Source organism: Artibeus jamaicensis, unplaced genomic scaffold (assembly GCF_021234435.1).
Source record: "Artibeus jamaicensis isolate MK-2021 breed Jamaican fruit bat unplaced genomic scaffold, CSHL_Jam_final contig_585, whole genome shotgun sequence".
NCBI lineage: Eukaryota > Metazoa > Chordata > Mammalia > Chiroptera > Phyllostomidae > Artibeus > Artibeus jamaicensis.
In genome coordinates this window covers 14,756,422-14,768,485 of record NW_026521894.1, presented here as the reverse complement: position 1 = coordinate 14,768,485, position 12,064 = coordinate 14,756,422, and the positions used below count along the sequence as shown (strand labels likewise).

General features: G+C 35.1%; 1 protein-coding gene across 5 annotated transcripts in view; it reads left to right on the top strand.

Moving 5' to 3' along the window:
* MTMR2 (myotubularin related protein 2) overlaps positions 1-12,064 on the top strand; it is a 108,430-nt gene that overhangs the window by 5,606 nt on the left and 90,760 nt on the right. For 2 of the 5 annotated variants that reach the window (XM_037163456.2, XM_037163454.2), the window contains exon 2: positions 3,711-3,781. The exons of the other annotated variants lie outside the window; for them this stretch is intronic. The gene's annotated coding sequence lies outside the window, so the exon portion shown is untranslated. The remainder of the gene's footprint in view (positions 1-3,710; positions 3,782-12,064) is intronic. 5 annotated transcript variants of the gene reach the window in all.

Below are 12,064 nucleotides of genomic sequence, written 5' to 3'. Positions count from 1 at the left end.
TTTAGTCTTATACTAATTGTTGCCTAGTAACTGTATCAATATTAGTTGAAATAGACTAGGTGATGATCTGTGTTAGATCATTGCTACCTACTATAAGCCTATTACTTGAGAGCATTTTTGTAAAATGTTAACTGAAGTAGTGGAAAATAAGTCATCTCATGAATTTATTATATCTAATTGTTAGGGAATTTCCCCAGGTCTTTTCTTTCTCCACCATGAGTAACACAATCAAGAATATGCATTTAGGCTTTTTCTTAAAAATAGATCCTTAATGAGCTACATTAATGGTAGCATGCCTTTAAACAGTGTTATGAAAAGGTGATTCAGGACATCACCTGAACCAATAAAGCCTGAATTATGCCCAAGGGAAGGAAATAACCCAGATACAGATGTCCAGAAAGCATTAAGTTTGTTTTGGAAAGATGCTGGGTTAATGCTGTTGTATTCAGAATCTCCCTGGCCAAAGATGGCATGTGATTCAGTAGTTGACCAGTGGATTTTAGTGTAGTGTGTTTTCTCCTTTTAAGGTAGTTAGTTTTCAGCAGGTAAAGCACTTTGTGCCTACTGTATGCTTTACATGGACTAAAAACTATTGAGGTGTTATAGTCAAGATTGGCAGTGATTTTGTAAGCCTGGCTTCCACAGGAAGTCAGGTTAAAAATGGAACTATAAAAAAAGAAAAGATTGGTATTAGGTTATTAAAATAAAGGGCCTAGAGAAGATGTCCTCTTAATGAAAATAATAACCTCAATTCCCTTTCCTGTAACTTTATTACACAGAACTAATTGTGTTTATCCCTCTTAATGTGTTTCTATATATGTATCAACATTGTCATCGCTACAGACCACTAATGAGCAAGCTTTATAATTCCTCCCCTGCTCAAGTACATAATACCCATGGCAGTAATTGCTGATGAAATTTCATTCTTTGAGAGATTCTTACTGGATGTGATTAACTCTTAGGCACATTAAATAGTTTTTATTGTAGATGAAATAAGGGCCAATCTATGTTTTCAATATAATAAAAATTAACTTTTAAAATATGTTTTAATCTGTAGACTTAAAAAAATCTGAATACTGATACTTGGAAAACTCCTTTTTTCTTTTTTTAAGTTAGGGTTTAAGTTTAGGGTTTAAGTTTAGCAGAAAATCCAAATTAACTTATTAAGAAATAATCCACCCCGACCCCCAAGCCACCACCACCGTGCATGCACATAAAAGCCCAAAGATAGTCCCTCTGGCTGCTGTGGCTCAGTTGGTTGGAGCATCTTTCTGTAACTGAGGTGTTGTGGGTTCGATTACCATTTGGGACACATACCTAGTGTGCAGGTTGCGTCCCCAGTCCAGGCACTTACAATCCCCAATCTGGGTGTATATGGGAGGCAACCAGTCACTGTTTCTCTCTGGCATTGATATTTCTTTCTCCTCCTACCTTTCTCTCTAAAAAACAATTAAAAAAATGTCCTCGGGTGAGGGTAAAAGAAAAAAGCCCAAAGATAGTCAATGTAGATCTGATACAGTGAATCTGGAGTATCAAGGACACATTGTCTCTAACTTGACTTGTTTCAGGAAGCAAAATCGCTGTTGGAGCTCTATCTTCATCCTAGTCCAAAGGAAGGGGAAAGGGGAAAAAGAGAGCCATGTTCTCTCTCTTGAAAGGATACTTTTTTGAAGTTACACATAGTCTTTTTAAACTTATGTACAGTTGGCCAGAACATGGTTCCCTGACCCTACCTAGCCACAAGGGAGGGTAAGATAGTCTCTTCTGGGAGGCCATGTGCTGTGCCAAGAGTTGGACTTCTGTCTCCAAGGAATAGGAGAGACTGGGTACTGGAGACAATCAGCATGTTCTCCCATGGTATACCAAAGGAATCATTTTGAAGCAAGGAAGGGATTTTCCAGTTAAAGTCTATAACACTTATGCCACAGACATTGTTGCACTTGCAAATGCAATGACCAAAATAAAAAATACGCCGAAAGAGAGAGGTAATATATTGTAGCAGACCAGAAAAGAGAACTGCAGTTTGGAATACTTTGAGCTTTTTAACTTTTTGCCTTTTTGGGTATATTTTCTTGGGCCACATTTTTATGATCCAAATCTAGTACCATAAAATAAAAGGGACACATTTAATAATTGCTAGATCACTAAGTGAAAGGCAAGTAGAAAGCACATGAAGAAGGAATAACTGGGCTGCTTCATTTATTCCTCTTAAAGAACTCAGGGAATTGCGTGGTGAAGTAGTGCTGGTGGTGAGGGTGATGGTCTCCGCTGCCTGCGCCTCCGCAGTCTGATGTGTTCCTTTCCAAGCCATGTATCCATTTGCTTTATTTTGCCCCAAAATATTGCCTCAGGTTCTACTTAGGTAATTTCTCTCATTTCAATTCTAAAGATTTGGTTTCCATAAGGGAAATGAAGCTGGTCATTTTGGACCATGTTATTTTATGACTGCTTTTGTCAATATTTCATGTTTGTTTTTATATCTTAGAGTTAAACATTTGACTGATAATTCAGAGAAAGTATTTTATGCATTTTTTTGTCAACTAGCATACATATTGATTCATATTTGAAGCATGTAATGTCAAACACGAGGAGTTTAACATTTGAGAGTGAGGAGAAGAGGGTAGAGAAATCTTTGAATTGATATAGCATTATTCATTGTCTATTAGAGGGTTAATAGACATGAGTCAAAATATATCCTCTTCTTCGTTAATAGTTGCCAGTTACTGATGACTGCAAGTGAGCAGTTCTCCAAGTCAGACTTTATTTTGCAGTTGTACATTAGCAAAAGGAATAATAACTTTGGTTGATGATGGGCTAATGATTACAAGTCCTAATTTTCTTGAGCTGAGCCAAGATGCTCAGTATAGTTCAAACATAAAATTTTTTAATCATAAAGATGCCCTCTGTTACTGGTATTGGATAATAGTCCTCAGTTATAACCAAAGGCAGTACCTAAAAATATAAACACCTGAGATAAGCTTTGCTTTTCAAGGAGTAGATAGTTGTTGTAATAAATTAATATTATTAACATTAGTAATATAAGTGATAGCACTTAACATTTATTGAGAGCTTGCTGTATGCTGGGCATAGTGCTAAATCCCTTAATATATATTTTCTCATATAATCCTTAACAATTATATAAAATCAAGAGTATTGTTTCCATTTTACAGATGAGAAAACTGGAGATTAGGGTGAGCAGTTTGAGGTTTGACCCCAAATCTGTTTAACTCCAGGCTCTATGTGCTGTAGAGAACCTGAAGACCTGGTGCGCAGGTACAGGCCAGTGCTTGGTGGTTAGAGGGCAGTCCAGGGCAGGTAACTGGGTGATCGTGACAAAGAAGCCAGTTTCCTTGATCGCTGCACTGCTGTGGGGAGAAGGATGAGGTGCGCAGTATGTTAGTGAGCTTAGTTAGAGTGTGCATATTTGGACAGGTTTTTCTCTAGCTTTGAATGTTTTATATTTCGCACAGAAAATAGGTTTTTATTTTCTTTGCTTGGTGATTAAGAGGATAGTATCATTACCATTCAAAAGAAGAGTTTTACATTAACCACAAGATAAATTGTGAAGCAAGTAAACACATGCCAAAGTTTCCTTCTACTCCCCTGTACTCCTCTCTCACCTACAGGATTTTCAGAGTAATTTAGAATATTTTATTGTAGGGTTCCTTAAATATCTGAATTCCCCTAAGTTCCTTTGTGTTTGTTTACAGTTAATGTGTTAAGAGCCATTGACATTTGAAGATCATCAGAAGTGAAGATAAAACATCTCAAAAATTATAATGTAAGTGAATGGGAAAATGAAAATAAAAAATGGACAAAAGTTAATATTGCCAACAATATTCTGGAATCCATATATTACCCCAAATGAAATTTTTGCATATTAATAATCAATAACTACAAACTTGAGTCCCAATTCCAAGTCCCGATTCTTAAAATTCTGTATTCTCTTCCACCTGGGGAAAACTGTGACTAAATTTTACTCATCAGTAATTTTCCATTAGAATTCTTTGGCTCCCATGTACTGTTTTTTTTCCTTTCCCTCCTTTGCTCTTTGACAAGGGCTCATGCTATTTAAAATTGTGTGTGTGTGTAAAAAACATCTATGTGTGTAGAGACTGCAGTCTTTGCTTTTCAGCTGCTGATGTGTGCTTTACCTAACTTTAGTTTTACTACTGTTTTGTATGTTTCTTAGCCAAAGGTATGACCAGTTACCAAGCTGGCCTCCTCCCTTCCTCTCTTTATTCACTCCCTTCCTCCCTCCCTGCCTCCCTGCTTCCTCTCCATAAATATTTGTTTAGCATCTACTGTGTTCTGCACAGTATGCTAGATCCAGAACTTCTCAGACTTTGGCACTGAAACAAATTATGTCATTTTTTATACAGTTAGGGGCAAAAGTGATTATTTACAGTGACTAGGACTTGTCCTCAAATGCAGCTGAAGCTCACCTGCATATTTTAGTCACCTGTGCTGCTTGGTGAACACTTTGCTGCCTGTATTCCAGCCCAGACATTCTGAATCACTGGAAATAGGCGCCAAAATCTTCACTTAATGGGAAAACCACCAATCCAGATACGTTTGGACTCTAGTCTAACTCTGGAAGTTTGTAGATTAGAGAACAAACCTAGAGAAATTTAATAACTTACCCAAAGGCCCAATAGATAGAAGGCCAGGAAAGGCTGGTATTGTTTCCCCCAAAGTGACAGAGCTATGGAGTGCTGTAAGTGACTTCCTGACTTCCAGTGCTAGATTTCACTAACTCACATAGTGAATTTTGTTGGGCCTGATAGCTTGGCTGCATATACATAAAATTATGACTAATCCATCATTGTTTCTAAAAAATAACTAAAAGCATATATTGGTTATATGCATGAAAAACATGGGCTGTTATGTGACTGTAGTCAGTTATGTGACTGATTTTGATCTTGAAATCATTGAGTGGAAAAAACCCTGGTAGTCCAGGTAGAGGAAAAACACTTTTTCTTTTTTTCCCCATTGCACTATTCCTACTTGACATTTACATTTCATGGTTTTGAAGAGGAGGGTTCTGATTTCATTTTTGAATGATGGTAGTAGCTAGCACAGTGCTTTGCAAATGGGTGCTTGGTAAATTGTAGTATGAACAGTATGTAGTATGCAAACATGAACATGGGTAGTATGAAAAAACTTTGTTTTTCTCTTTGGACTCTATTAGAGACTATTAAGAATGATTTTATTTGCTTGGTTCAGAATCTGATGCTGTATGAACCAAGCTAGAGACATTAAATAATTAAAGTTATTTTTTATGGAAATAGCATAATATTTTTTATTTTATTTTATTTTATTTTTTAATTTTAATTGTTGTTCAAGTACTGTTTTCTGTCTTTTACTCCCATCCCAGCCTATCCACCCAGCCCTCTCTCCTCCCTCCCATTTCCACCCTACTAGTTAGAGTTATTTTATATTTTTAGTACTACCTTGTCATGTCATAGTGAAGGATTAAAGTATTTAAGTATTTTATGAACTATAAGAGTGTGAATTAATTTTGGTGTTGTGTGTATTTTGTATTGTGTATTATACATTGATAGTTATTGAATTGTAACCTTATATTACTAAACATAGTTATCCAATTTTATTTCAAATACTCTATAATTCTGAAATTCATTACTAAGTTTAACTATAAAACGCAATTACCCATTTTTTTGATATTTTGGATGTGTGTTAATTGTAAGATTTTAAAAAGTGACATTTTAAAATCACATTCATTTCTGATAAATTTATTATATTTTGTAATTACAAATTTTCTTTCTATTAAATGTTTTTTGTGCTTTTTTGTAGTCACAGATTCAAAATCATAAATATAATAGCTCTATAAAAGGACCTTGACTGTTATGCATTCTAATTCCTTCATTTTTGATGCTGGGACAACTAAAGTTAAGGGACTTGCCGAAGAGAGGAAGTTTTATGAATGTCAAAATACACTTGAGAAAAAACCAGAATAACATTGATGTATCTCTATGATGATACGTGTGAAATGCTTTGAAAACTGTAGTGTCACACAAATATAATATAGTTGCCAGTATCGTGATAATACATCCACTGAGTTTCCTTGTGATTTAATTGAAAATGTTTACTATTGTTTAACTTAAAATCAGAAAGAAAAATACATGTGCTTGTCACTTGGCTTGTTCTCTTATTTTTGGTGGCTCAGATTTTACTGAGACTCCCTTCAGCACATGGTACTAGAATAGATACTTTGAAGGTTACTTAAAACTCTTTCACTGTGCTAATCCAACCCACATTGTTAATATACTGTACTTACACAAAATGCTCAGGTGACACTTCTGTTTTGGAAGAATTTTGTCACAAATTTTCTAAGAAAAAATGACTAATGAATGAATAAATGAATGTTCAGTATCATCAACATAATCAAAGTTGCTAATAGTAATGTTACCACATTTAGATGTAGTTTTTATAGTCACAAAGGTGTGTAACCTACATCATCTAAGTTATTTCTCATAACAGCCTTGTGAGGTAGGCCCTCGTTCAACAGATGAATAAATGAAGTGCAGAGAAGCAGCGTGATTGTCCAGTGTCCCCTGCTCGAAGAGGTGGAACTGGAACTTTGACTTTCAATGCCATGCTGCTTCCACTGCCTGGCATACATCCTAACGTGGAAATTTTATGGGGTATATGTTTTGCTATTTTTAATTCTAAATGTTGGGAAACTCATGACAGGTTCTTCTTGTCCAGCCAACCAAATTATTTAGTGCGTACTTCTCTTTAGAAGTTTGACTCATTTCACTGTTTAAAAAAAAAAAAAAGATACGTAGGTATCTTGTGGATAAAAGACTCTTTCTTAGCATGGTTACCAGTGTGTGCTGCCTAAGGTGATTTGAGTGTTTAAATATTCAAAAGAGTAGTGACTATGGTCTTTGGAAGTACACTGAACTGTGTAAACTCAGAAAATATACTGTGTTAAATGATACAGCACAGTGCAGCGAAAAGTCTTGATTATGTTTAGTTCTGATTCTACTTCTTAACTATGACTCTGGATTAGTCACTTGATTTCTCTCAGCTGCATTCTTTTATTTGGAGAAAGGGTGAAATGATACCTGCTATCTTATCTTTATAGGGTTGTTATCAGACCTACACAGAATGGTTGATGATGATAATATTTTAAAAAGTTAACAGCTATGTAGTGCATACCATGTGGTAGGCACTGTTTTAACAATCCTGTGAGTTATAAAAATTATCAGAATCCTACTTTATAGATGAGGAAACTGAAGCAACAGAGAGGTTAACTTCCTCAAGGTCTCACAGCAGGTAGAACCCAGAATTTAGTACCAGGCAGTCTAGCTCCAGATTTGGTCTTATGCATGGGAGATAATGTGTGTGAAAACACTTTGGACATTTGTGAAAAGACATACTAAGTATTAATACTGTAAAATAGTATTTTAAAAGATATTTCTTTATCCTTATACAGATAGTGAAAATAGACAAAAATAAGTGAGAAAAGTGCCTTTTTATTATTTATGATTTGTACCAACTAATTTGCTAAATAGGGAAAAATATTCAAAATTATGGAAGGATAAATCACTGAATGATGATGATCCTGTAGATTTTTAATTTGACCTATCCAGGCTAGCAGCAGAAGGAGACATTCAATGCTCTTCTTTTCCTGCTGAATGTTTTAACTTAGTGTCTACAAACAAAACAAAATACCTGTTTACTTTTATGGTTTCAAGTTTGTGCAAATCTCATTACACTGAGTTTTTCTATAATAAGTATAGAAAAACAGAAATATCTGATAGTTTGTAGAATGGCCTTGTGACTTTCTAATTTTAATAATAAATTTAGATTTTTATGATGGGATGAGAAAATTACATGCAAGGTTATTTATCAAGACATTTAAGCCTGAAAGACAGTAGTCTGTCTCCATTGTTTTTTGTTTGGGATTTTTTTTCATCCTAGGATAAAAGGATACATAAATTGGGCCAGTCCTTCTCTCAAAATATCATGTCTTAAGAGACACATTCCCCAGGTGTTTTCAGTGTCTGGGTAAAAGTGTTTGTTGAGCAAGTGTTTATTGAGTAGGTCAACTCCCACTCTTTTAGTGTTTCTGACCGTGTACATTTCAATTTGGGATAGAAGTGTTTGTTTCTACAAGGAAATGCAATTTCAGAGTAGTATGCTTTAAGCTGTAATGATCTGACCAATTTAGTATGACATTTTCTCAGTTAAACTGATATGTAAATATCTTTTCCCCTCCAGGCTACTTATGAATCCATGTAAGTTTTTACTTTAGCTCTTGCCTGAGTTTGAGTCAGATTTTTGAAGGAGTTCTGAGAAACTCTTTTCAGGGATTGCTGAGGGTGTTGGGATTGATCAGAGCTGGAAATCTGAGGTCCCGCTCGTTCTCCGCTTCTTGCCTGATCCTTCTACGGATACTCTAATTTTGGCTGTAATACTTAGGTGTTGGCTTGTTTTGTTTATGTGTATTTCCAGATAAGATCTTTGAAGAAAATAACATTTTTTATACAACCTGGATTTTCAGACTTGCTGTTGCACTACTAGATAATACATCCTGACTTTCAGTTTAGGAAATGCAGTCGATGGACATTAAAATAAAATAATACGAGTTAAACTGCAGCCAAGATCACATGTACCTTATAACCTTGGGGTTTTCCAGACTAAGTGCCAACACGCGCCAGCTGTCCCAGAGCTCAAGTCCCCTTTGTTTCTCTGAAGAATACAAAATGTACTTTCTCATCTCTGTCACTCAGATGCCATGATGATAAGATCATTTATGCCATCTCTTTTATACTACAGATTGGTCCAGTTTAAAATATCAGGGTTCTGGGGGAGCATTATAAAAATAGTTATAAGCTGTACAATTAATTTGTTTGGGGGAGTTATTTTTTTATTTTTGGTGTTCTGCAAATAGTCTGACAATAAGTCTTTTGTGTCCCAAATGCTTTATACACACTACAGGCCTTTTATTATTTTTTAAATGAAATTTTCAGCAGAATGACTAATAGTGCATGAAGAGTGCTTGTGACACTGTCGTCCATTGTGTAAGTATTGAGAGCAGAATTTTCACTCCTAGAAAAGCTTGTTCATAGTCAGAATATAGAACACATTTTTTAATGTTCTTCAGCAAACATGCTACGTATGTGATCAGGACATTACTTACAGAGAATACTTTTTAAAAAGAACCTTTTCTTTCCATGGAATACTAATGAAAAGTTAAATCGGCAGTAGGAGCAAAGCAGTTTAAATAAGGCAAGTGGTTTCGATCTTATTGTAATGACTATGATCAGTAATGACCGTAAATTAAAGACATGCAACCTCTCCCAAGTCCTCTGGAGGCATTTGTTTACTGTGACATGAAATATGTGAGAATTAGTTCCAGATTGTTTTGAATTCAGGGTGCTTAATGCTAGTAATGTTTATCTGTATCTCTAATTTTCAATTACTAGTACTGTTTTTATTGGACTTTGAAATATATTGGGAGAAGTGGAATATAAATATATTTATGACATCTGTTAGTGTTTGGATTTTATTTTCCTGTTCATTGCTGTGAAATACCTATAAGCAGGAGTGGGATTGAGAATAAAGTAATGATAATTTCATTAACCTTCCAGGAATTGAGCCCAGCCAGAGACGGTCTGTGCTTTCATAATACTTTCATTGAAAAGTACTGGTGATAGAGCTGATTTTGTGATGGAAGCTTTGGGCCAGTTTTCTGCGTGGATATATAGAAAGTGACATAGGGTACATATATGTATGTGCGTAAGGGTGTGTGTGTATGTGTGTGATATATTTTTTAAAACTTTTGCTCCTGAGTTTTGAACTTTGTATTGTGATTCATCCATTAACTAAAACTCTTTTTTTTACGTTAGGAAATTTGTACATTCAGTTATTGTGTTGCAATAAGGACATTTTACAGTACAGAATTAAATGGAAAATACTTTTACGGCTAAGTGCTTTCCTTAGAAATTTAATTAGTGAATTCCTTCTTAGAAGGAGATCTTTATTTCTGATTTCTTGTTTTCTCTCCTGAAGAGGGTACTCTTGTATTTCCAGAGAGCTATTTGTTGAACACTTTGTATCAGTGTTTTTGATCCTTTCACAGTCTTACTTACAAGGTATCATTTTATTGTACAAGAAAGAACTTGGTTAAGTAGCTTACCTGAATTATACTTGCTAAATGGTGAAACCAAGTCTCTGTGACCCTAAAGCTCATGTTTTCAGCCACAGAGCAGTTCTGTGCTCGTGTTCTGTTCCTTGTTTCTTTTGCATCCTTTATATCCTACTGTTCCTACACTGCACTGTTAAGAGATATTTAACATATCGAGCACCTTCAGACTGTAAGTGCTTTGAAGAAAATGAATCAGTTTTTAATTCTATTCCCAGTATATAATACATTGATAGTATTAGTAAGTCTGTAAAGAGTATGAAAAACAGGATTTAGGAAGTTTTTGCTCCCCAAATGGAAGGGAATAGTGGGAAGAACAGGAAGGAGAGGGTGCCTAGGAGGTCTTTAGTTGGAGGAAGAGGCTCTTAGTCTCCATCCTTCCGAGAGGTGCTTTCAGGTGTGGGAGTATTTTGAGATGATCAGTGGTACCTAGAGACAGATTTCTCTGCCTGTACAGCTTTAACAGGGATGCTTTTTTAAGTTCAATAATACTGAGGCAAGAAGTATTATTTGAGAGAGGGAGGGGAAGAGAGAGAGAGAAACATTTATGAGAGAGATACATTGATTGGTTGCCTCCCATACATGTCCCAACTGGCAATCAGACCTGCAACCTAGGTATGTGCCCTGACCGGATGTTGAGTCTGCAACCTATTGGTGCATGAGATGACACTCCAACCAACTGAACCATACTAGCCAGAGCAGGAATAAGCATAACTAAAACAGATAGATAGATAGATAGATAGATAGATAGATAGATAGATAGATAGATAGATAGATAGATAGAAAGAATCTCCCAACTGAAAGAAAAAATACTTAATGATACTGTTTTGAAAAGCAGTAATTTCTCTCTCCTTACCAATAATTTGTTTGTGTAACTGTTCACCTAAATATTACACTTTTAAATAGAATGTTTGAGACCAAAAAGTGGGGCATCATACTTAAAAATAGTGAGCCAGGAAGGAAGACATTGTTATAATAACAGCAGGCCAGTAAATGTGTGGGAATGACTAATGGATGATGGGATTTCTGTTTTGATCTTGTGGTGGAAAGAAAACTGCCACTCTGGCTAAGATGGTAACGGGACTATTAAAAAGCAGCATGACTCGTGGTGGCTTATATTCTGCCTTTCATACTGTCAACCTAAGTTCTGTTCTTTCTATGTAACTGTGCATATGTTTGTTCATTTGGTTATTGTGTGGAACCAAAAGGTAACATTTAAATAATATTGACTTGATTCTTTCAAATTAGGAATAAAGAGAATAAAATAGTTTAGAATGGACTGAAGAATTGGTTAAAAAGAGGGGAATTCTAGTGAGAGTAACTTTCCTTTTATAGGGGCAATGGCTCTGCAAATTTGGATAAATGCATTTCTGGTTATAAATTGTTCATGTGCTCATATACTTTAACTGTTCTTCTGAAGGGTCGATAATAAAAATTTAGTACATTGGAATATCATTTCAGTTTTACTCTAAGAGCTATTTTGAACCTCTTGGGAAGAGGGGTCTGCATATGAGTAAGTATAAATATAAAGAATAATTGATATTATTAAGGATTTTCCACAGTGCTAATTATATTTTGATCAGTTTTATTGCTTTAGAGAAAATATCTCTGTAATAAGTTCATTAATTTCTAAAATGTGTGTTTATTTATAATTTTTTTGATATAGCACACTTGACCAAAACAAATATATTAGTGCTCTTGAGGGCAGGAATTACGTTTTACCTACTCTTAGGAATTATTATTGTTTTTGTTTCAAAGTACACTTAACTCTCCATTATTCTTATTAATTACTTTCAGGTTATCTAGGGCCTGGGAATTTCCTGTATATTTATGGCTTAAATATTTGAGCCTTGTTAGTTTTTTTTTTAAATCTCCATTTAAGGATTT